Here is a 23,696-nt window from a genome sequence, read left to right on the forward strand (position 1 = left end):
GTGGGAAGTGTTCCTGCCCATGGCAGGGGGTGGAACTGGATGGGCTTTGAGGTCCCTTCCAACCCAAACCATTCCATGATTCTATGAGGAGCTGCAGAAGCACCGGGCAAGGCTGCATCTCTCCAGACCTGCTCCTGGACCTGTCCTTTGAGCTGAAAGCCCCTCCCTGCCTGGTGGAGTACAGATGCACCACAAGGGCGTTCCATGGAGCTTGTGTGGCAGGAGTGGAAGCAGTCATTGAGCCATTTTATGAGTGAGGAGTTGAAACATGAAAGCTGCTGTGTCTCTTCAAGCCAAGGAGAATTTGTACCAGCAGAAATAGGCCTTATTGTCTTGTCATGCAGGAAGCCGTTGGTGGAGTAGGAATTTAACAAGTTCACAACTTAACAAGTCCCAGCCTAGTGTCTGGACTACAAGAATAGATTTTTTTCTCAAATACCCCCAAACCCTCAATGCTTTTGTCAAATTCTGGTCTCTATGTAGCCAGTGTCAGCCTCAGCTTAACAATGAAGGGAGTCCCAGAAAACTTCTCACAAATAAGCAGCCTGTGCTCCCTGTTATGAAAGCTACCTCCTACTGTCTTGTATATTAACTCTGTGCTTGTGGGGCACAATAGAGGCTAAATCTGTTCTGCCTGGCATGGTAATGTTCATTGCTTTCATTTTTAGGAACTTTCTCCAAGTTTCTAAAAAGCTTAGCACAAGTTGTGAAAGCTCCACCTCTTTTTTGGTCCTGTAACCGCTGAACAGTTCAGCTGAGGCGAGGGGATTTGTGTATAATGATTTGGAAAAGTTGTGAGTATAAATAGAAAGGAATTTGAGATGTTTTTCCCCTCTGTAATTCAACACTCAATAGCTTCCCCTTCCACCCTGCACATAAGGTACTGTACCAAAACCATGGAAAGAATTTGTGGAGCTTCAGATCAAGGAAGTTCATAAGCCAGCAGGCTTTGCTCTCACTTGATTTTGTATAAAATCTGCTACTATCCTCTTCCCTGGGGAAAAGCATGGCCAGAGGACCTTACAGATTGTCACTAGATTCTCTCCCCCAGGGCAGGGGCAGTCAGGGCAGCCCCCTGACCTCCCCTTATGCACAGAAAGAGCATAAATCATAGAATCATAGAATGGTTTGTGTTGGAAGGGGCCTTGAAGCCCATCCAGTTCCAACTCTCTGCCATGGGCAGGGACACCTCCCACAGCAGCTGGGAATAAATGTTCAACCTGGGCTTTTTCATTTTTTTTTCCTCCTCTCTCTTCCTGGTAGCAGTTACTGCTGGGAGAACATGTTCAACCTGCTCAAAACTCCAACCTGCCTTTGCCTACCACGTCTCACAGATCTATGGGGTCATGGCATTGGGCTGCAGCATATCAGCCCAAGCTGTGTGATGATGTGACAGTGCCCATCAGCCTGGGGTCAAGCCCCAGGCCAGGCATTTGGAGCTCAGAGCTTGCTGTCGCATCCGGATACAGAGCTTGGAGCTGGGGAGCCCCAGGCCCAGGCAGCTCGGCAGTGACCGTCTTGTTTTAAAGTGCCCTGCAGGTCCCTTTCTTCTCCAGGGACATCTTTTCTGCTTTGAATTTGCCTATGCTTAAAACACTGCACACAAATACAATGTAAACCTTTAGAACCTCACTTACTCAGAAATGCCAGCTCTCAGCAATATTGGTGCAAACTGCCCATAGTCCCTCTGAGTTCAGCCCAGGGATGAGTCTCGGTTCCACACTTCATCCCCAAAGCCCGATTTAACCCCTGCTGTGTACCTCTGCAGTTACAGCTGACTTGAGCATGGACAAAGGGCGATTGCAGTATATATTCATGTACATTCCCTGCCAGGCATTTGACGTATGGTTTCATTTTTGAGTCTTGACTTCATTTTGGACTGTGATAGTTGGGCAAGCAGACTTACAAATCACATCCCAGCAATAATGTCTAAAGGACCCTCAATGCTTTGGTTAAAAACCTGAGTAAGTATTTGTTATATTTAGAGACAATTCTGCTTATTGTCTCTTCATACCAGTAAGCTTTTCACTGACCTAGATTTTGCTGTGCCATTTTCCATTTGCCGTCCCACGTTACATTTGCATGGGAGCAAAGTCTTTTGTCTTTTAGTGTTCTCCTGCACTTGCTGTTTCACCCATCAGCCAAAATCACACTCGCTGGCCTGTGATGGTGCAATAAGCTTTGCTGGAAATGTTCGTCTTGTTGAGGATCATAGAATCATAGAATGGTTTGAGTGGGAAGGGATCTTAAAGCCCATCCAGTTTCAACCCCCTGCCATGGGCAGGGACACCTCTCACTGGATAAGGGTGCTCCAAGCCCCGTCCAGAATGGCCTTGAACACCTCCAGGGATGGGGCAGCCACCACTGCTCTGGGCAACCTGGGCCAGGGCCTCCCCATCCTCACAGGAAAACAGTTCTTCTTAACATCTCATCTCAATCTCCTCTTTTCCTATCACTGCACTCCTTGATCAAGAGCTCCTCCCCAGCTTTCCTGGAGCCCTTTTCAGTACTGGGAGGCTGCTCTGAGGTTTCCGAGAAGCCTTCTCCAGGCTGATCAAGCCTAACTGTCCCAGCATGTCCACAGCTGGGAGGTGCTCCAGCCCTTGGATCATCTCTGTGGCCTCCTCTGGACTTGCTCCATGTTCTTCCTGTGCTGAGGGCTCCGGAAATGAAGGCAGGGCTCCATGTGTGGTCTCACCAGAATGGAGCAGAGAGGCAGAACCCACTCCCTGGCCCTGCTTTGGATGCATCCCAGGACATGGTTGGCTTCCTGGGCTGTGAGCACACTTTGCCAGCTCATGTTGATCTTCTCACCCACCAGCACCCCAAGTCCTTCTCTTCAGGCTTCAAACTAGAAGTAACACACAATTGAAGGTGAATCCTCAGGCTGAGCAGACCTGGAGGACCAACCATCAGCCGAAAAGCATGCAAAGAGAAAAGATCTCTGTGTTTTCCAGCAGTAGGACTTTACAGAAAGAAAAGAATCATGGGGCAGTCAGAAAGTGACTTCCTTCCCATTGAGAGAGTTGTATATTGCAACTATCACTGAAGTCGCAAAACTACATCTTGCTTTTAACTCTGCTCTCAGTCTTAACGTGTCATTAAAGAGCTACCTGTATTGACAGGAAGAGTTGTAACGCTTTTGGGGAGTTGTTATTATCGTATTACATGATGATGGTGTTTATGGCTGTAGTGCCTTAGGGCCAAATTTATAACCATTGTAGACAGATTACATGGGTATTATGCTGCACATAAACATTTTGCTGTGTTGAAATCCCGTGAACTGGACAATGTAAACAAGTTATCAGGGAAAACCTGTTTTTGAAGTCAACTTTTCCTGCAGGCTGTATGTGGCAAAACGACACTGGCCATTCCGTTCACATCTCCTACGTCTCCATCGTGTTCCAAAATGTTTTTACTAGTACATGTTAACCAAAACCTCTTCCTTTTGGGGGAAAAAAAAAAGCAAGTGTGTTTAAAAATGCATTTGCTCTGACTCGCTAGTGTATTTTGAAACACAACTGTGTTGTGTTTAACAGCATGTTAGCATATGTCAATTAAGGTGTTTCTGCAGAGTGCTGACAGAAGTGCCCCTGCCAGCCCCGAGGGGCCCCCCAGCGCTGGCGGCTCAGCAGAAGGGAACAAGTGCCCACACCTCTGTCTCACCAGAATTCAGACTTGACTTTCTGCAGTACTGGGCTGCTGGGCTTTGCACTGAGGAAGTGGTGAGGTGCCTCCTTCTGCCAGTGGTGGCTTGGGGGTAACCATCCCAGGGCTGGTGGGGTCATCGGGTCTCATCCATCAGCAACCCAAGTGGTGTCTCCTTGGAGCACGCATGCAGGCTGAGGCTTTCACTGAACGCAGTGCCCTTCCAGACAGAATAAATAGACTTTTTCTCACACTGTCATGAGATCACACTCCTTCCCTGTGCCAGATAAAGATAGATGGAGGAGAAAAGACACACGTGCACAGATCCCTTAAATCTCCACAGTGTCCAGCCTGGCTGGTGAGGATGGCAGTGTGTGGTTGGGGTACCCGCACTGCCAAGCTGGTGTCTGTGGCCAGTGTGTAGCCTGCACTCCTCTCTGCTGCTGCGGTCCATGCTGGCCAGTGCAGAGAGAACATTTTAATACACAGTAGGAAGCAGTAGGGAGATTTTTGTCTCAGGGGTTGGCACAGGCTGCTGGATAAAGCCCTGGAAGCATGTGAACTAACCGATCTTTTCCTGGCAGGACCTTCTTCTGCATCCTGGCCATGAAATTATTTGTGCTGAGAAGTAAGCAGGATGGGAAGCGCATGACTTGGATCTCGGCAGCACCATGGTGCAGGGACGCATACTGCTTTCCCACGAGGGTGTGTGAGTGCTCATCTGTGTGTGGCAGCTGTAGAAACCCAAGTGGGGGCTCATCAGAAGCTCATCTGTTGCTGGGGGGTGCCAGAAGGATAAATGTGTGGGCATAAACAAGGCAGAGAAGGTGCCTCAGATGGGAGAGAGATGGAGAGGATTTTGCAGGTAATGTGTGAGCTGAGCTGGGCTGTGGTGTGTTATTGGTCAGCACTGAGGAGGAGGTGGCAGAGGGAAACTCTCTGGGATGGGAAACCAGGAATCTTCTGGCAAGATACAGCTCTGTGAGACCAAATGACTCTCCCGGGCATTTCCTTTGGGTATTTCTGCTACAGTGGTTCATGTAGACACCCTCAGGCTTATCCTGGCAGCTGGTGTCCCTTGTCCTGCTTCTTGCAGAGGAGGCCATGAAGGTGATCCAAGCACTGCAGCACCTTCCATATGAAGACAGGCTGAGAGAGTTGGTGGTGTTCAGCCTGGAGAAGAGAAGGCTGCAGGAAGACCTTACAGCAGACTCCCAGTACGGATAGGGACTCCAGGAAAGGTGGGGAGGGGTTCTTGATCAAGGAGTGCAGGGACAGAATGAAGGCGAATGGTTTTCAGCCGAAAGAGTGGAGATTGAGATGAGATTTTAGGAAGAAATGTTTTGCTGTGAGGGTGGGGAGGCCCTGGCCCAGTTTGCCCAGAGCAGTGGTGGCTGATCCATTCCTGGAAGTGTTCCAGGTCAGGTTGGATGGGGCTTGGAGCAACCGGATCCAGTGAGAGTTGTCCCTGCCCATGGCAAGGGGTGGAACTAGATGGGCTTTGAGGTCCCTTCCAACCCAAACCATTCCATGACTCTATGATTCCCAGAGGAGTCCGTATCCCTGTTCCTCGCTACTGCAGGCTGTGCCCATGTCTCAGCCAGATGCACAGGTGGGAGCAGCCCCCAGGCCTCCAGGCAGGCACAAGCAGACCCACCTTTGCTCCTGTTCCTCGTCTGGGGAATCTGTGCAATCTTCCCTTTTCAGTTCATGATCAGTAAATGCATGAATGATTCCCATGTGTTCTGGGATAGTGTGGATGGGATTGGTAGAGAAATATCTGGCATAGAAGGTGTCCGAAAATAGATCCCTTGTCCTGCCAGTGCCTTGCACATGTCCTTAACTTTCCTGCCCTGAGAAGGAACTCCTGGCACCCTGCAGGGCTGGAGACTTTTTCCATTCACTTCAGCTGGTGCGGGATTTCATTTTGTATTATAGACCAGTGGATTTTAAAGGTCCTGTCCACTGGGCTCTATTGAGCTCTCTGCAGGGTTGAAGTGCTTTGTAGTTTTAGTGTTGACACAATGATCATGAGGGAAAAGCATATGTTTTTCCCCTGCTCAGGGGTCACGGACAAACGTGCTGCTCTGCCTGTAGCTGCTCGGGGTCAAGTTGTTACTGGCCCTGGACCATTCCTTTTGGATGCTGCACCTGCCTGCCGTGCAGCTTGGCTGCCGTAATTGGTGTTGTGAAGCTGACCCATGCAGGACCAAACACGTTTGTGGAAGTGGGGTTTTATAAATAGACCATGTGGACAAAGGATGTCTGCTCCAGGGTGGTTACAGGGCCGGGGAGAAGAGCTCGGGGCAGGGGAGGGAGCCCACAGCTCCTGGTGAGCCAGCACAGCCCTCTTTGCAAACGGTGACCGAGGTGCCAGCAAGCCCTCGGCAAAGGGAAGGATGGAGAGGCCGTGACCTGGGGTGTGGGCATGCGGCTGTTTTCTCCCTGTGAGACTGGCTCCCAGGCCTTTGCTCAGGCAAACCCTGACAGATCCCATCTAAATGAGTAGCTGGGAATGATGTGCTCCCTCCCTGCTCTGGGCTGGGGCTGAATTTCCCCTGCTGGGCTCAGGGAGTCGGTTTAGCTGCTGAACATAATTAAGAGCATCGGAACTTGGCGCTGTGGGGTCTGGCCCCTCCCTGGGAGTTAGCGTGATTGACACCAGATCCTTTGATTTCTCCAGAGGCGTCATAATATTTTAAACTTATTATTAATTACAAGTGTATTAATCTTTGACTAGTATTAACAATATTTCAAAATATTATAATTTTCTCCTATCTGACCCACTGAGGGGAAAAAGAAGTGGTTTTGGATGAAGTGCCCGATTTTATAGACAGTGTGCTTTATAACCAGATGGATTTTCCCCAGTCAGTTCCATTTCTGTGTAATATTGGTAGAAGATTAAAGATACTGAATCAATGGCTGTAAAAGCTCACATTAAAAATTTGCAGTAAGTGAGAAGAGGAAAATTTCATTAGAGGCATAAATTGTAACAACTGGAATGGGTGCAACTTATTTTTAGTGTTCTACTGACAGTCACCCTTGAAAGGCTTTTTTTTTCCCCAAATGTTTTGTTTTTGCAGATGAAAAAAAAAATTAAAAGAAGAAAATGACCTCTAATATTTTGAAATATAGAGCTAATTACAGGAGGGAGTGATCCTGATCCTACTGAAGTCAACTCTGCCATTCGTTATGACATTGCAGGATAGTGCCTCTATTAAGAAATAGTAAGGAAATGAGATACTTTAGAGAGGGGTTTAAAATGAACTGGCTCCATTGGCCTCTTTTGTTAAAATACCTTAGAGCCACTTTTATCAAGTCAAAAGGTTCATTGAAAAGAAAGAAATTAAAAGACGCCGCTGGTGGAGCCTGGCAAAACATGCAGTTCGCAATAAATATCTCTCCAATCTAATTATAACATTCAAATCAAGGAAAAAAAAAAAAAGATGAAATATAATGAAAGCTTTCTTTCGACTGGAAAAGTCTACTTGGAGGTGTCCAGACCGCAGGGAATTTCCAAGTCAGCATTATCGCAGGGAAAAAATGTAATGTAAATGAGAGTGAAATAATCAAATTTTTCTGGTGGAAATGAGCACGATTGTTTGATGTAATTTTGACACACAGCGTAATTTCAGCATCAGCACTGAAGTTTAAAGGATCAGGGTGTCTTCATGAGATTTCTATATAGAGAAGCCGTTCAACGGGAAAATCTAAATCAGGCTTTGGTCTCACAGTGGCCCCTCTCTGCTGGATTGCTTTTTCTGCAAATAGAAAGCTAGAGATGATCCTTTTTCAGTAATTTCTAGGCACCCTTTCCACTTGAAAATCCAGCATGATTATGGTATATCAATCACAAGAAATGCAATGTGTGAATGTTTTTGTGCTCACAAAATCAAACTTTCTTTTATGCCTCTAGCAGCAGCTCAGGCAGTTGTAGGCGCACACCGTGTTCAACTCCGTTACACCGGGCTCAGGGCACCGTGGTGACTGCAGGTGTATTTTTGATCATAAAATCATGGAATTATTTGAATTGAAAGGGGCCCAAAGCCTATCCAGTTCCATCCTCTGCCATGGGCAGGGACACCTCCCACTGGATCAGGGGCTCCAAGCCCCATCCAACCTGGCCTTGAAACACCTCCAGTGATGGGGCAGCCACCACTGCTCTGGGCAACCTGGGCCAGGGCCTCCCCACCCTCACAGGGAAATATTTCTTCCAAAAATCTCATCTCAGTCTCCCCTCTTTCAGCTGAAAACCATTGCCCCTCATCCTATCCCTGCACTCCCTCATCCAGATCCCCTCCCAGCTTTCCTGGAGCCTCTTTCAGGACTAGGAGCCTGTCCTAAGATCTTCCTGGAGCCTTCTTTTCTCCAGGCTGAACAATCCCAACTCTCTTGGCTTGTCCTTGTACAGGAGGTGCTCCAGCCCTCGGATCATGAGGATATTTCCAAACATCATGAGGATATACTCCAAACAATTAAAACAATTAAAGCAGGACATGTCTTTGTCATTTTACTCAGTCTCAGAGTCTGTATGAAATATATTTGTAATTTTGGGTAAATTTCCAAACGAAGGAAGATTCACACACCCTCACAGCCCAACTCAGCACAAGAACTAACAATTAAATGAAGCCTGAGATCCAGTCCAAAGGAGGCATATACTCAATTTAATTTTTAAATAGCTTAATTAATAGTTTCAGTTAAAGCAGAGAATTGAAAATGGGTCAAACTATGTAAACATTGGTTAGGAAAACACACTGTCCAGCCAAAGCATTGTAGAAGAGCTTTTAAGAAGGATGGCCTTCAAATTTAATTTAAACCTGGCTTTCTACCTTAGGTCAAAGCCCAGTTCAGACAAGGCCCAAGCCACTTTTTATGCCACAAAGAATCACTGAGGTATGCTGAGAGTTTATTTTGTCTTTGCTTGTTCTGAGGCTGTGTTTCACTCTGCAGTCATCATTTTCTCCTTGATGTCAGCATGTTGTTACCTCTCAGCAGCTCAGGATTCACCGAGAACCTCAGCGTGTTCGAAAGCTGAGTTTAATCTCCAGTGGGACCTGGACAAATGCTACAAAACATGGTTCACAAATATTTGCCAGAATTTTGAAATGAATTGGGATAGGCTCGGCTATTGCACTCAGAGTGTTTGCTTTCTGCAAACATCCAGGTTCAAGTTCTTATTGACACGGCCGTGAGTGATGGGGTCCCTTACATAAGTCTCAAGGCCGGGAGGGGGCTTTCGTGCAGCTGGGGAGGAGAAGTGGAGCCACGTGCCCTCTCTGACCAGTTACCTTTAACTAGCAACCCTCACAGAATGGGAAGAAACAGTGATTTGCTGGTAGTTCTGGAACAGGGACAAAGGGACTTGCTTTACTCAAAAAAGATTTCCTGCAACTTTTTTCTTTGTATTTTAAGTCTCATCTTAAATGAGGGAAAAAAAGTGTCAAATAATTTGAAAACACTTGTGAATGTTGTTTTTAAGGATTATTTTCTTTGTTATGGAGTAGTGTTTACATGACTTTATATCTATATATATTTGCAGTTCAAAATTTCTGCTTGAGTGAGGACAGTGAGTACTTTGCAGATTTGCTGATTTACAGTTGACTTCCAGGATCTTAACTTTTTGGTTAGGACAACAGGTTTCCATTTGTTTGAGGGTTTGCTCACTTTAACTGGATTAAGCTAATAAAAGAGAAAGGTGGAAGAATGAAGAAAAAAATCTAGATGATAAATGTCGAGTCTGGCTCAGATTTGGTGTTACAGTACAGTGCTTTAGGATGTCCCTGACATCCACTTCATCAGTACCTCTTACTGGTATGATTGACTTTAGGAGCTTGAGCTGAAATTTTGGCCAAGCTGAATCCCATGAAAGTGTTCCCCAGCTACTCCTGTTGCCCCTCAATGGTTGCAGAGCGAGTCCTGCCTCATCAGCTGGCAATGCCTGAAGGTGTCACTGCTCTATGCCAGCCATCCCCCAGGGAGTGTGAATTCAGGTTTTTGGGAGGAAATCCACTGTTGGTGGCTTTCTGTGGAGTTCAGAGCTGGCAACTGAGACAGCAATCACAGATTCATCCTTCCTGATCTGAACATCTTTGCTTCCATTGTAAAGGACAACACATGTTGCAGAGTGGAATGGAAACCGGCTGGTTCTTCTCACCACCTTCAGAATGTCTGCAGAACCATAGAATCATAGAACCACAGAATCACCAGCTTGGAAAGGACCCACTGGATCATCGAGTCCAACCATTCCTAACACTCCCTAAACCATGCCCCTCAGCACTTCATCCACCCGTTCCTTAAACACCTCCAGGGAAGGTGACTCGACCACCTCCCTGGGCAGCCTCTGCCAGTGTCCGATGTCTCTTTCCGTGAAAAATTTTTTTCTGATGTCCAGCCTGAACCTCCCCTGGCGGAGCTTCAGGACATTCCCCCTTGTCCTGTCCTCTGTCACTTGGGAGAAGAGCCCAGCTCCCTCCTCTCCACAACCTCCTTTCCATTCAGAAGTAGGGAAACTTCTGAAAAGTCTTCATAATGAAGGACATGTTTTACTGCTAATGTTCAAAATGCAAAATTACAATGGAAGACAACGTCCTTTTCACTGGAAGCAAACAAACAATTTTGGTTGAAGAACTGCCTGGATGAGCTTGTCTTGCCAGCTTGTCCATAAAGTTAAAGATATCAAAGGGTTCTCTGCGAGGCAAAAGAAGGATGTAGGAGAGGTTTTTATAAATGGCAGCTGGGCAATTAATGTTAACCATCAATATCAGAATGGCTTAGATTGCATGATTAACTAGTAAGAGTTTTGAGCTGGCTGGTAATTTTAGATTAAATAGCCAGGCAGGCAGTGACTTGAATATTGATGAATATCCTGTGTTTTATTAATATGCATTCCCTATAAATTAGAGGCTTAGTACACAAAGAAGAAACCTAACGCTCTTGCTATTTTTCATTGCCACAGGTAGAGCTGAATAATTCATAGCAATTAATTTATTTCACTGATTTAGTCTTTTGGGGCGGGGGGGAAGTTGAGTACGAGTAGTCTGCAGGTAATTTTGTTCACGTTTATTTATTATAAATAACTCAGCAAACACTTTGGAAGACTAATCCTGAGTCGCAGAGAGTTTTTTGGCATTCTTAAACTGAAGATATTGAGAGGAACTTGGGCAGAACAGCAAGCAACTCGCCAGTCATTACAGGAATCCAAATTAGTTTTAAACTGAAAAAAAAAGCAGAGCTAATTGCAAATCCAACCCAGTTAGGATCAGGGTCACGGTGATCTGTATTGATTGGTGCAAGGCTGGTTACATTGCATGTTTCTGCTCCTCATTTTACTGATCGGAATTCTTCAGGACCAAGATCTTATCACTGCTACTTTTATGTGTTTGGAACTTGCTATCCGGATTGAGTCCCTAATCTGTCTAAAATGGAATACATGAAATGCTGTCCTTTTTCAATCCAAGAGGAGTTTTACGATGGAAGACTGGGAGGTCTGGGATTCCATCTACTAATGGAAACCTGAAAATACCTCTTGTGCAAATAAAGTAATAGCTTGTCCAACACAAATGACATTTTGCATTTGTGCAAAGCTTCAAGAGTGCTGAAATATAGCTTCTTAGGGTTTTTTAGGTAGCAACGTAGATGTTGCAGCTTGAAGTATGAGATGAAGTGGTGCAGCACAAAGATCAGTTGTCAGTCCTGTAGCGTAGGGTGGCTGCAGCGCTGTTTCAGTGTCTTGCGGTCATATACAGAGCAGGCAATATCCAGAAACCCGTGAGAAGGAGGCTGTATGATTACTGCCTCTCCCTTTTACTGCTTCTTACAGCACGCTGCACAGCAGTGAGAATTGCAGAGCACGCAATAAATCATTGCCTCATTATCCTCCTTCTGTAGGTTTGTTTAGGGCACCTACTCTAGTACCAGCTCCAGAGGATTATTTGTTCTTCCCCAAATTCCTCTCAGATATAGACGTCTGTTTTGGCTTGCAGTGAAAGAAAAATTTCCATGTCTTATTTTTAAAAGAATTTCTTATCGTACATAACAATTTACATTACAAGACTGCCTAGGAAAAGAATTCCAGCAGTGTCTAGAGATGATTTTAATTTGTAGGTGGACAATTTTTTCAAAAAAAGGAAAGAGGTTTAAGAAGGTTTTTGTGTTTTTATGACTTGTCAACATGAAGTATTAGCAAATGAAACATGGGGTCTTCCTTCTCTTCTTTCATCCTTCCTACCTTCTTGCCTGTCTTCCTTTTATCTTCCCTTCTTCACTTCTTTCTTATGCACACAGAAGCTGCTGAGCTCTTAACCAGAATTTTTTGAATTGTTCTCAGTTGTAAAAGAAGCCTATGTATCTCATTAAAAATACTACGAGGTCCTCATTCCCTTTCCTCTCAGTCTTTAGCCAGCCCTGGTCCACAGCTGGCGCAGGAGGGCACCGTTCTGGTTGACAGAACAAGGATTTTTGTCACTTGGGTTTGATTTAAGCAGACAAATACTCTTACGAAAAGGTGTTCATTAGTTGGGTTAATTTACTACCGAGGAGTGGTGTTCAGCATTGCTGATTTTGCTAAAACAGTGTTTATTGAGCATTGCCCCAAGTGAATATTGGGATAACCTGGGTAGTAGCTGCAATGGACTTGACTGGCTGAAGGCGAGACCTTAGTGAGCAGGTGGGTACGCTGCAACATGGCTGGGTTTGCTGCAGTGTGACAATGTGATCTAGGACCTGATCCAGGCTCGTTGGAAATCAATGGAAATTCTACCCTTGAATTTAGTGAGCTTTAGATCCTGCTCCAAAGTGCCAAATCGGTAATGAAACGACTCCAACCTGAGAAGAATAATTTCTGGCTTAACAGATTCAGCGTTTTGTGCTGCTAGGTTTGTTTATACAAGGGGTCCTGACTTCAAGTTTGTGGTTTCACACACACCTTACTCAGATCCTCCCTCCGTAGTTCCTTGGAATGCAATAGATTTCTGTTCAGAAATCCCAGCTGAACAATGATGTTTCATAGATGATTCTGATGTGGAACTCCAAATAGCCAGCTTGCTCAAAATGTGACCTGTCTTCACACAAAAGCTCTCTGAGCATTCTGAACCTTTCAACAAAATGAGATGTTTTCAAAGTCATAATGAAACGCAAAACTAAGTCAGTTTTGTGTAATTTGGGGTTTCGTTATATGTACTTCTGAATTGTATCTCAGAGTCCTGGATATAATTCTTTCTTGATCTTAAACTCCTACAAAGGACCTAGGAATGAAGATGTGCTGAGGTCAGGACCAGAAAAGACTTTTTCCAACACCCACTGTAACTTGAATCCCCCATAAAGATTTAGGACTCAGCGAGAATTGTACCCAACTCTATTTGATGGAAGTACAGTGATGACCTTCTAGATTGATTAAAGAAGTGACACTGATTGACTTTGAAGGGAGCCACATCCACCCTTCTTCTGCCAAAAAGGCAGTGGCTGCAATGTGAAGCCTCAAGAATGGGGCATTGCTCCTCCAAGTACATGGAAGACATCCAAGGGTAACGGAATAATGCAGATAATGGGATAGAGTTTCTCCCCTCCTCTCCCTCAAATACCATATAGCTAGGTTTTAGCTATCCGGACTCAGGCCCTAGGAGACTTTGATAGGTATTTAAAAAATGAAATAGCTAAGGAAATGAGCTCTTTTTATAGGTTATGTAGGATGTTTGGTGGTTGAGAATGTCAAAAAGGACTGGTAGTGTTGACTCTGCAGGGAGCTTAAATGGTGATGACGGATGATGTGGTGAGGACTGGCATGAACAGCACAGAGGAAGGGATGGTGTGGTGGGGGAAAGAGCTTTATTACTCCAGCAAAACCACCCATGATGATTTTACATGCTGTCATTTTGGGGTGTCTGGCTTGAGAGGTGTCAAAATGGCCCCATTTTCCAAAGACATGCAATATCTTAGCAGTATCTGGTCTCTTTAAGGCACCTTGAGTTGGCAGTCAAAAATATTGGCCTCCAAAATTACCACTTTTGAAAATCTAGGCCACTGAACCTGATATGAGCTATCAGAAACCAGAGACAAGGGAGCATTTATGTTGGAGAATGCGTAGTGGCTTGAAAACTACAAATCAAAATAATTCACCCTTTTATGTGTAAATCTCCTTCTCTTTGATACATGAATTGAAAAACTGTCTGGTTTCCTTGTAGTTTCTGTAAGCAAGCAGCGTACGACTGTACCCTCTAGAATGCTATTTAAGCATTATTTAAAGTGCAGACCTGTTAAGGTCAAGCAAGCTCATCTGTATGCTAAATCTGAACCCAGCAAATCTTATACCTAAAACCAGCAAGCAAGGAGGTCTTGAGTTCTGCAGTTCCCTCCTGACAAGGATATGGCATGACAAATGGTGAGGCACCAGGAGATCAAAGTACTTTTTCAGGGATAACAATAAAACCAGAGACAGAAAGACCCTGAGTCCTGGTTGGAAGTTTCTGCTGTTCCTGAGCAGGCTTTCTCAAAGATGACCATTGCAAAGGGGACAAGGGCAGGAGCCGCAAATAAGAGCATCAGCAAAAATTAGATCCTGTGCAATGCATCTCTGAGCTGGTAGGAAGACTGAAGAGTCACAGCAAGAAGCCCATGTGGAAAGGTTTACTATAACTCACTGAATTTACTGTGAGCATATTGAAAAGGAACTTTTCAACACAGGCACAGAAAGACAGTGTGATGTGGTGTTGCTTCTGTTCCTACATCTGAGCGCTTTCATCCAGACCTTGTTGAAGTCAATATCTCTCTTGCCTTTCAGCAGGATTATACCCCTAAATAGCTACTTTAGGAAGTGTCCTTTGCTTGGTGATAACACAAAGCAGCGGGTAGATGATTAACACCAATTAGGATTATTTACGAGACCCTGGAAAACAATAGGCTCATAAATCACTGTCTTATCAATTGTGATTCCTCCTGCGTAATTTAGTCATCATTGGGCAAACTGTGTGTCTCACTGTTCATTAAGAAGAGATCTGACTGGTGGTAGCTGAAATTTGTGGAAATGTTGAAGGTACGTGATGACCTAGTAAAACGGCAGAGTGTTACAGAAAACTTCTGGTGGTTTTCAACATTTTTTATGTTCTAAATCCCCCACATTTTTCCCCTCATGTATATTTAGTGTATTTGAAACCTCGCTTCTCTTGGGTTATGCTACAGCTGTGTCTACGCTAGTGCCTCAGTTTGGAGCATGGTGTGGTTTTGGAGTAATCCCCTGGTCATCTCCATTTGTTGGGCACTGGTCCAGTTGCAGAGCAGCTTTGGTGCACACAGTTCCCTTACAGAGAAGACACAGGGGAATTCTCTCCAAAAGCAAGCCAGGGTTTGGTGGGTCATTCAGCTCTGATCCAAGGGGTCAGCCACACCACCACAAAGTCCTTCAGGATATATTTAGCCCTGCTCTGCAAGAGGAAGGTTGTCAAACTGCCCAGAGCTCCTATGCCACCCTGGAGTGGTGCTTGTGCTGTAGAGAGGGTCAAATGCTTTATGTGACACCCTCTTTCCTTGTGACTAGCAGCTCTTGTGACTGTTGTTCCTCTTTCTTACACCAAGACTTCTCCTGGTTCATTACCCGTTCTATTTATTAACTGCCTCATCTTCTGTAGCCATTCCTCCTTGCTGCTGTCCTTTTTTTTTCTTCTACTTTTATCACTTTTTGTCATCCTTTTTCCAATTTCCAACCTTAGTCTCTCGGAAGACCTGGAGTGGTGACACCTGGATGCAGAGGAGATCACACTGCTTAAAAATCTGCACCTTGAGAAAGCCAAAAGTTTCTTCGGCAGCAGGAGGTAAGGCAGGACTGCCGGTGGGTGTAAGGAACAAAGAACAATGACACACACATTTGAGAAGATGAAGACAGCATTCCTAAGAATGGAGACTTTGGGGCAATATCATGGTTCTGCGCAGAAAGCTCGAAGAAATCTTCAGGTGGGACCACACCACGCAGCCAGGCACCTGTTTGAGTTAGCCCATGGACCTCTGAGGTCTTCACAGCAGAGACTGAGAACTCTTGACTTAGCCTAAATTTTCTTCTCATGGACTTCTGATCTGATAGGAATGGCACAAAAAAAAATCAATATACCTGCTTTGCCATAATTTTTTCAGCCTGCTGACTTTCCCAGGACTACTTTCTGCTCAAATTACTGGAACGTAATTACATTAGGCTTAATTTTGGTTGCTTGGCCAGCTTTAAAAACATATATTCAAATGTGAACCGCAAGGGCAGAGTTTTGGGAGCCTCTTCACCTCTCATGTCGTGTTATTTTAAAGGAAGAAACTGTGCCTGTGAACCTCTGCTCTATGATGCCTATTCCAAGTCAGTCTCCCTTCTGGAGAGACTTCCCAGACTCTCAGCATTTTGACTAGGAGCACAAGCTACCCCTTATGTTATGGTTTCAGTTTTTGAACGTGTGCAAACAAGAGATCTTTATCTCCCACTTATGCATTTTCTTGTAAATAAAATACATTGAGACCAGAGATGGAGTTCTGTTGTCTTTACATCACACAAGAACTCGTGCTGACATCTGACATAGAAGAGTTGTATTATTTGTATGTATTTCAAGTAGATCTTGCACTGTTTAATTGCAAGAGAAAAAGAACAGGGAGGGAGAACCAAAGGAGAGGAGGTAAGAGAACACAGGTGGGGAATGGTGGAACTGGAGGCTAACACTGACTATCAAAGCATTATCTGAGAATTCCTGTGAGCAGGGTTTATTATCTTTGCGACCTTACTGTTTCATCGTAACTTGTTGCTTAGGTGATCAATAATAAATGGCCTCCAATGCATTTGCTCAGTTTATCTAGAAGGTTTGGCATCAGGTTGTTCCCCTCTGTAAGATCTTATTTCTGTTAAGGCAGGAAAGACTTGATGTTTCCGCTGGGATTGGCTTGTTCGTCTGGTCTGTCAGTGTTTATTCAGCTAGCAAGGGTCCCATAGCAGTTCATTGAGTAACATTTCTATCTATCACATTGGGATGATCAAGAATACATTGCAGCTGAGGTGGAACCACCACTGTATATCTGGAGCTGGGCTCCCTCCTACAACTCAGCAGATAAAAACTCTCCAAAGAGCCAAGAACAGAAGGCTGTTTTTAAACACTTCAACCCACTAGTGGATTATTCTTAATGCGTTGGCAGCATGCCCCTTCCTTCCGCTGCAGGAATGCTAGCCTGGCTCTGCAGCCCTTGATTTTTGTGCTACAGAATGCAGAAGAAATCAAGTGCAAGACTAATTTGTAATAGTTGATGGCATTTTTTTTTCTCTGCAGCCTGACATCACCTTACTTACCTCCAAAGAGGTAAGTGGAGTGAGAAGCACCTCTCTTTTGTGAGTGATCTTGCCTGGTCAGTGTGGCCATGCAGGAGAGGGCTCCTTGAAGTGCTGGCTGTTGTTTCTAGGAGCTCACTGACATATCTTCGAGGGCTGAGGGTTCAGCTTCTTCTGCGTGAGAGAGGAGAGGAAATGACCTTCACTCAGCTGAGCAGGGAACAACAGGAAACCCTCATGGTCCCAAGCTCCTGCCATTTCCCACCCCCAGGATCCGGCACTCAGGGACTGTTTTGATGGACTGTCAGAGGGTTTGTCAAGGTTTAGCTGCTGCAAATATATTAGCAAAGTATGTTGATGACTCATGGCAAAATGGTGTATGCTGATTTAAGTGATGGACTAGTCATTCTGTAATGGATTTGAGAATTCCCAATCAGATTGTACTTAGTTTTATCAAGCAAGAAGCTGGCAGGCTGTGTTTTAATCAACTGATAGCATCGTTTGGCAATTGGCATCCAGCTAGTGAACACAGTGTTTCTCAAAGACCAGCTTGCTAAGGTGCAAACAGCAACATCCACCCTGATATTTCGGATTTACCTCCTACTTCTTCTGTTTAGCCTCCTTCCCAAGTGAAACTTTCAGCTGGAAGCGCAGGAGGATGCAGCACATCAGATGCTCTGCTGCTCTGTCACTAATGTTGGAGGAGTAATGGAAGAAGCAGAAGACATTTGCTCCATCCTCCATGAATCTGTGTTGAAATAACCTCCTGGAGATAGCACAACATCCCAGAACCATGCAAATTCAAGGGATTGATGCTGGCACAAGTTTTGAGCACACACATCGCAAAAGTGCAGTAAATCTATAACACAACGCCACACCAGGTGAGATGTGGCCTTATTCCCTTTGGGTCAGGCTGTTCCATGACCCATTATCTACTTTATCACCAGAGATGTACCCTGTGTTCTGACCTGTGCCAACAGACATCAAGAATGGTTTCCTTTTCTTAAGGAACTCATCAATCTCTTCGTTACTTCTGGGAAAGAGGAGCTCCTACTGAGCATCTTCACTGCACAAAGCCTCAAGTTCTGTAGATACCTTAAATAATCTCTTCAGGATTTGTGTTCCAGCACAATTAGTGAGCTGTACAGCCATCTACACCCATGTAGCTGTACTCGAGCACAGAATCAAACCTGGGGAGCTGGTTTGTTGTGCCTAGCTCCTGTATAGTAGTTACTCTGCTTAGCAACCCACCTCCAATATAAATATATCTGCTACTCTGAAGAACAGGCTTTGAAATGCACCAGAAGGGATCACTCCCCCATAAGGGTTTTTTTTTCCAGTATCGCAGAGCTGTTAGGACTTCCAGATAGAAATTCTTCTCCCAGTTAAGCTTCCCATCCTGAGAGGTCAAGTTTTCACCCCAGACTGACAAGGATCTGGTGCAACTTGTATGAACCCCCATTTGAAAATAGGTCGTGTCTGACGTGCTCTTGAGCCTTGCAGAAGTGGAGAGAGATAGAGAACAGCCATCCACGGAGGTGGCTGTGGGAGCCATCCATGAGGTCTTTGCACAGAGGTCCCATAGCGCGTGTCAGGGAACAGCTCCCTGGGCTCCCAGCCAAACTGTATAATCCGGTTGGTTTAAAATGGGTCAAATGTTTGGGGCCCTCCAAAGAGAGTGGTGATTGAAAGGATGTTAAAAAAACATGCTCAGAAAAAGTAATAAAAATTGAAGTGAAGTATGAAGGCCAGAGAGGAATGATTCATCAGGAAATGGTGCTCTTGGAATTGTGCTGCAAATTTAGTGTGAGGGAAAAGGTGTGTGTAAGAACCTAAGGGCCTGACCCTGGTTTGCCTGGGTGGGTTGAAGATACAGTGAAGATTAACAATCAACCTTGTAATTTAAGGGATAATCTTAACTTCCATCTTTTATATTTTCTGTTGACCATTACATGAAAATCAGAGAAACTGAGAAAGGTCCCTGTCTCCAATGTCACACCCACCTGAGCACATCACCAGCCAGTACCACCTGGTGCAAGAGATAAAGATAACATTTCCAGTGCCAGAACCACCAAAAGAACATGTGAAATCACAGCTGAAAAGAAGTCTTCTCTCCTCTCTCTGGACTGGAGAGCATAAGATTTCCATGGGGTCATTTTTGTTATTAACGTTCCTATGTTTTTCAAATTCTTTCTATGTTTTACAAATTAAAATAAAAATATAACTTGCAAATGTATTCAAGAATTTAATTTTAAACCAAGATAATTAATGTATCTGAACTTTATCACAGAGAATAAGTAAGTGGGAAAAATCCACCAGCCAGCTGTGAAGAGAAAAATCTTGACTTTCCCAGAATGTTTCATAGGTTTGGCTTCATTTATGACAATGTTTGTTCACTTTTGTAAAAACCCTGCTGATGGAATCATCTCATTTCTGAGAACATCTCCAGGGACAGGAGGCCACATTACAATATCTCACAGTGTATGTCAGTCAGGCAATGTCTCTGAAATCGTAAAACTTATGGAAAGGGAATGGCTCCTGAATAGCAGATTCTTCCTCCTTTTCCTTTTTCTGATCACTTTTTTTCCCAGCAGAGTGTAGTCCTCCTCATGCTCCATGACCCCGGGCTGCTCATCTCCATCCTGCAGAGAAACAGGCTCTGTTTTTTGTCTCTCCTTGCTCTATGCAACTGCCTCATCCTGTCTCACTCCACCTCATATAAAGACTGAGGTCTTTTTTCCTTCTGTTTTCGTGCTCTGATTTCCATCACCTCACTGTCCATATTCTGTGCCTATGAATGCCACTGTGTGAACTGGAGAACTGGAGTGTACAACTGATCCATCTGACACAATATCTGAAAGAAGCCCAGGTTGTGAAGCAATCATTTCCCTGGTCTGAATCACTGCATTTCTGTCCAAAAATATGTACTGACACCGGGTCAGGGTAAGTAAAAAGAGAAAGGACCTGTCCATCCAGCATCAGTGCAAACTCCTGGGCCTTCTCTACTACCTTCTCTTTTTTTTTTCAGCAGTTTCAGGGATCTTGGAGGGGTTCATAAAATCATAGAATCATGGAATGGTTCAGGTTGGAAGGGACCTTAAAGCCCACCAACCTCCTGTCATTGGCAGGGACACCTCCCACTGGATCAGGCTGCTCAAAGCTTCGTCCAGCCTGGCCTTGACCACTTCCAAGGACGGTGCATCCATGGCTTCTCTGGTCCATTCATGTCCATGCAGTCAGGCAGGGCTTCAAGTTTTAAGATTCTTTCCCTATTATCATAGAATTTACTCATTACTGCAGAAGCATCCTAGCAGCTTGCTCAGGCACCAGTTTCAACGTAGCAAAGCACTTGCAGCTTGTGTAAACCTCAGTGTGCAAATATGTGGGATCCTTTGAGTGGAAATGGGTTTTCTAGGAGGTAACCCTGGTGCTCTAGATATTATTTTAACATTCAAATCTAATGGCAAGGCCTCAATCCCAGGTCATGCAGTAGACACCAAGGCCATAAGCAATTTTATTTTGCATGGTAAATCTGTTCCAGATTACCATTCCCACTGAGTAGTTCTTCAGGTAAGAATTGTGCACCAAACTGTCTGCTCTGATTAATGCCAGGTTCTTGTGCCTACTGATAGCACTTACAACATAACTTCACATCAGGAAAATAATCCTGGCCTTTTTAAAAACTGAGGACAACAGAATAAAAGGACAACATCAGGACTAAACAAGTACTGACATTTTTTCATCTCCATTTATTCAGAAAAATTTATTCATAATTGAGACTTAAAAAAGAAAGAAAGAAAAGCCCTCCATGACTTTAAGTGTAAAATCCATTTTAGTAGCAGGAAGCTGTTATATGGTTAGAGCAGTTATTTTTATTGTCTGTCTGGGTATAGTTTTGAACTGCAGGCACAGAATAAATCAATAGTGTCATAAAGCTACTCTCACCTTCTGCCCTTTCTAAGGCGACATTGCTTGGTATCTGTGCTGGATGTGACACAGTCTACTGCTTTGATGCACAGAATTACGCCTCGACAAATGTGCTAAGGGAGAGCTCAAAGTGCGACCCATATTTACCTGTATCTCCTTGTCCCTATCAGCTCAGAGTCACCAGATTCAGAGCAGATTAAACAGAAACTCGGACACATAGAAGCACAGTTGTTCTTCTGAAGGGGTGGGGGTTATCCTGGTTATTCTCTTGCAAATGATAAAATCTCAGGTGATGAATTTCCAAGCCTATCCAAGAAGAGAAAGAGTGCAGGGATTCATAGGATAGTCCCCACACCTTAAAACTGACCGTAATCTGCTCCACAGCAAGGAGGAACATAACAGGATCTGACCAGGGGAAGCTGGAGCTAGATAAAATTGGCCTGGAAGTGGGCCTTTTTAATAACAAGAGTAGTTAACGGCTGAAACAGTTGGCTTAGGAATGCGGTGGATTTAGCCTGACTTTCAGTCTCTAAATCAAGAGTAAGTGTCTTTCTAAAGATATGCAATAGCTTCAGCAGAAGTGATGGCTTTGATGCTGAAATGAGTGGGTGAAATTCTTCAGCTGTGTTACATAGGAAACAAAACCAGATGATTATGATGGTCCTTTTCAGCCTTACTAATCCATTAAATCCTGGTTTGGGGCCTTTCACACGCTGGGGTTTAAAGCAGCCTCTTAGGTTTTCTGGATGATTTCTGCAGGCAATACATGTTCCAGAGCTGGGTCTGACAAACTCCGTCTAAATGGGTGTCCGGAATTGACACACTTTATATATAAACCACTACCTCTGAAGGCAGTTCCAAATCCATTTCTCCATGGATCTGAGCTCATTTAGTTCATTTTGTGCAGACAGGATTTGCCTTTGCAAAGCAGATACCCATCAGAGAAAGATCTGAGCTGAAATACGCACCAAGCACCTCGGGTTACCCCAAGAACACTCACCTATGATGTGGACCAAGGAGAAAGAAACCTCATGGATCAAATTCTGAAGAGTTTTATTCTGAGAAATGCACTCTGTCAAGTTAATTCATCACTCCTCTCCTTGCGTGTGCATTGCAGCTTCCCCAGGTTGGCACTTCTGCCAAAGGCATGAAACTGTTCTTGTGCTGTAAGTGGGAGGTGGAGACAGAGAAAATCTGTGCTCTGTCGCTGGGACTCCATGCTGAGACAGCTCGATTAGCACATCTAGTCACAAGCCAATCGGCATTACCTCCGTATTTTTTTTGAAGATGGCTCTGGAGAAATGGAATTGGAGTTTAGATTCAGTAAGGTTAGAGAAAGTAACCCAAAAGATAACGTGAGTGGTTTCTGAAGGTAGTATTGCTCATGTGTGGCTCAGCGCTTGGCAGGCAGAGAGATGCAGGAGTTTGTATGCTCTGTGGTGAGTAAGGAAGTTGTTGACTGTGAATAACATTCAGCTGGGTAACCTAATCTTTGTTTTCCTTCTCTCTGCAAAATGCTTAGTGCTGGATTTTGATGCCTATAAATAATGATCTGGATTTCCCTTCCTTCCCTCCCCACACTCTATTGAAAGCAAAGCCATCTCAGCCCAGCACTGGTTGCTGACTCCTTCCCTTCAGCTCTTCCCTGTCCCCACAGTACGTGAGCTCAGGTGCGTGCAGCCCCTTGACACCCCCTCAGGATGAATAACAAATGTCGGGGAACAAACGAAACCCCAGCAGTTTAGAAAAAAACCCAAAACATGAGCTTCCTGGGTTCTCGAACTTTTTCCTAAATAGCAAGTGGCCGCTTGAACAGCAGCAACAATAACAATAAATTACAGTAAATATAGTGCTGCCATAAGTGACAGCAAACCAAACCCACTGCTGTTCAGAAATGAATTGGAGAAAGTATTTCTTAATCTCTTTTTGTATTATTCAGCCAGCTGCAATGATTTATAATACTATGAAGAAGTTGCTGTACGAAGTTGTTTCTTAATCATCTGTCTTAGCATCTTGCTATTATCCGCCTGTTTCTGCGCTGTGGCAGGGGCTCCAGAGCTGCTTGGTGCAAGAGTTCCACCACCCCCTGCCTTGGTGCACGGTGGCTGCACGTGGGCTGGGATTGGGGCCGTGCCTGCTCTCCCTGGGAATAGACTGATTTAATGCAAGGGACCTCTCAGTGTCAATCTGGGCCTCTGCTGCCTTTGGGGACAAATCTGTTTTGAGGAGGTTCTGGAACAGGAAAGCTGTGCTCAGCCATCACTGGGTGGGGGTCAGCCCTGTGGAAGTGCCTTGAGTGAAGGTGTTGCCCCAGAGGCCATCTGGTTTGAGCCTGTTTGGCTGTAAATAATCCATGTCCAGTGGACACGGGAAGCTTTGGTGCTGGTGAACGTTGGGTGAATGCCCTGCAGATGAGCCCGTCCCCCCGGGAGCCTGCGAGCACGCTCATTAGCAGCACAGGAAAATAAAATAGTGGGGGATAAATCAAACTGGGAACACGGTATCAATCGCTGCTGTCTTTGTCAACTTATTACCAAAGATTTATACGTGATGCAGTGAGGACTGCTCAGTGACACATTTTAATTTAATTAAATTTCCTGTTGGATTGATGTCTGATCAATCAATAATGTTAATGTTTTTGCAATTTAGAGATTAAAGCTTGGATGAGCGGATATTGAAATACTCTCACATCCAGCTGCCTGGGAATATCTTCTTCTGCTTCCATTTCTCAGAAAAACTGTTTGGGGTGAAGATGGATCCTGGGACTTGCCAGATACCTACATCAAGCCTGAAAGGTTTGCCCCATCCTGTCAGTGGGAGCCGTAAGGCAGCATCGCTCCTC

The 23,696-nt window shown here is 44.7% G+C and overlaps 1 protein-coding gene across 3 annotated transcripts in view; it reads left to right on the forward strand.

Annotated features, from left to right (window-relative positions):
- MAF (MAF bZIP transcription factor) overlaps window positions 1–23,696 on the forward strand; it is a 207,292-nt gene that overhangs the window by 51,545 nt on the left and 132,051 nt on the right. Inside the window, exon 3 of one of the 3 annotated variants that reach the window (XM_054078626.1) lies at window positions 15,348–16,072. The exons of the other annotated variants lie outside the window; for them this stretch is intronic. The gene's annotated coding sequence lies outside the window, so the exon portion shown is untranslated. Of the gene's footprint in view, window positions 1–15,347; window positions 16,073–23,696 lie in introns of those variants that run through there. 3 annotated transcript variants of the gene reach the window in all.

Source organism: Cuculus canorus, chromosome 13 (assembly GCF_017976375.1).
Source record: "Cuculus canorus isolate bCucCan1 chromosome 13, bCucCan1.pri, whole genome shotgun sequence".
Classification (NCBI taxonomy): Eukaryota; Metazoa; Chordata; class Aves; order Cuculiformes; family Cuculidae; genus Cuculus; species Cuculus canorus.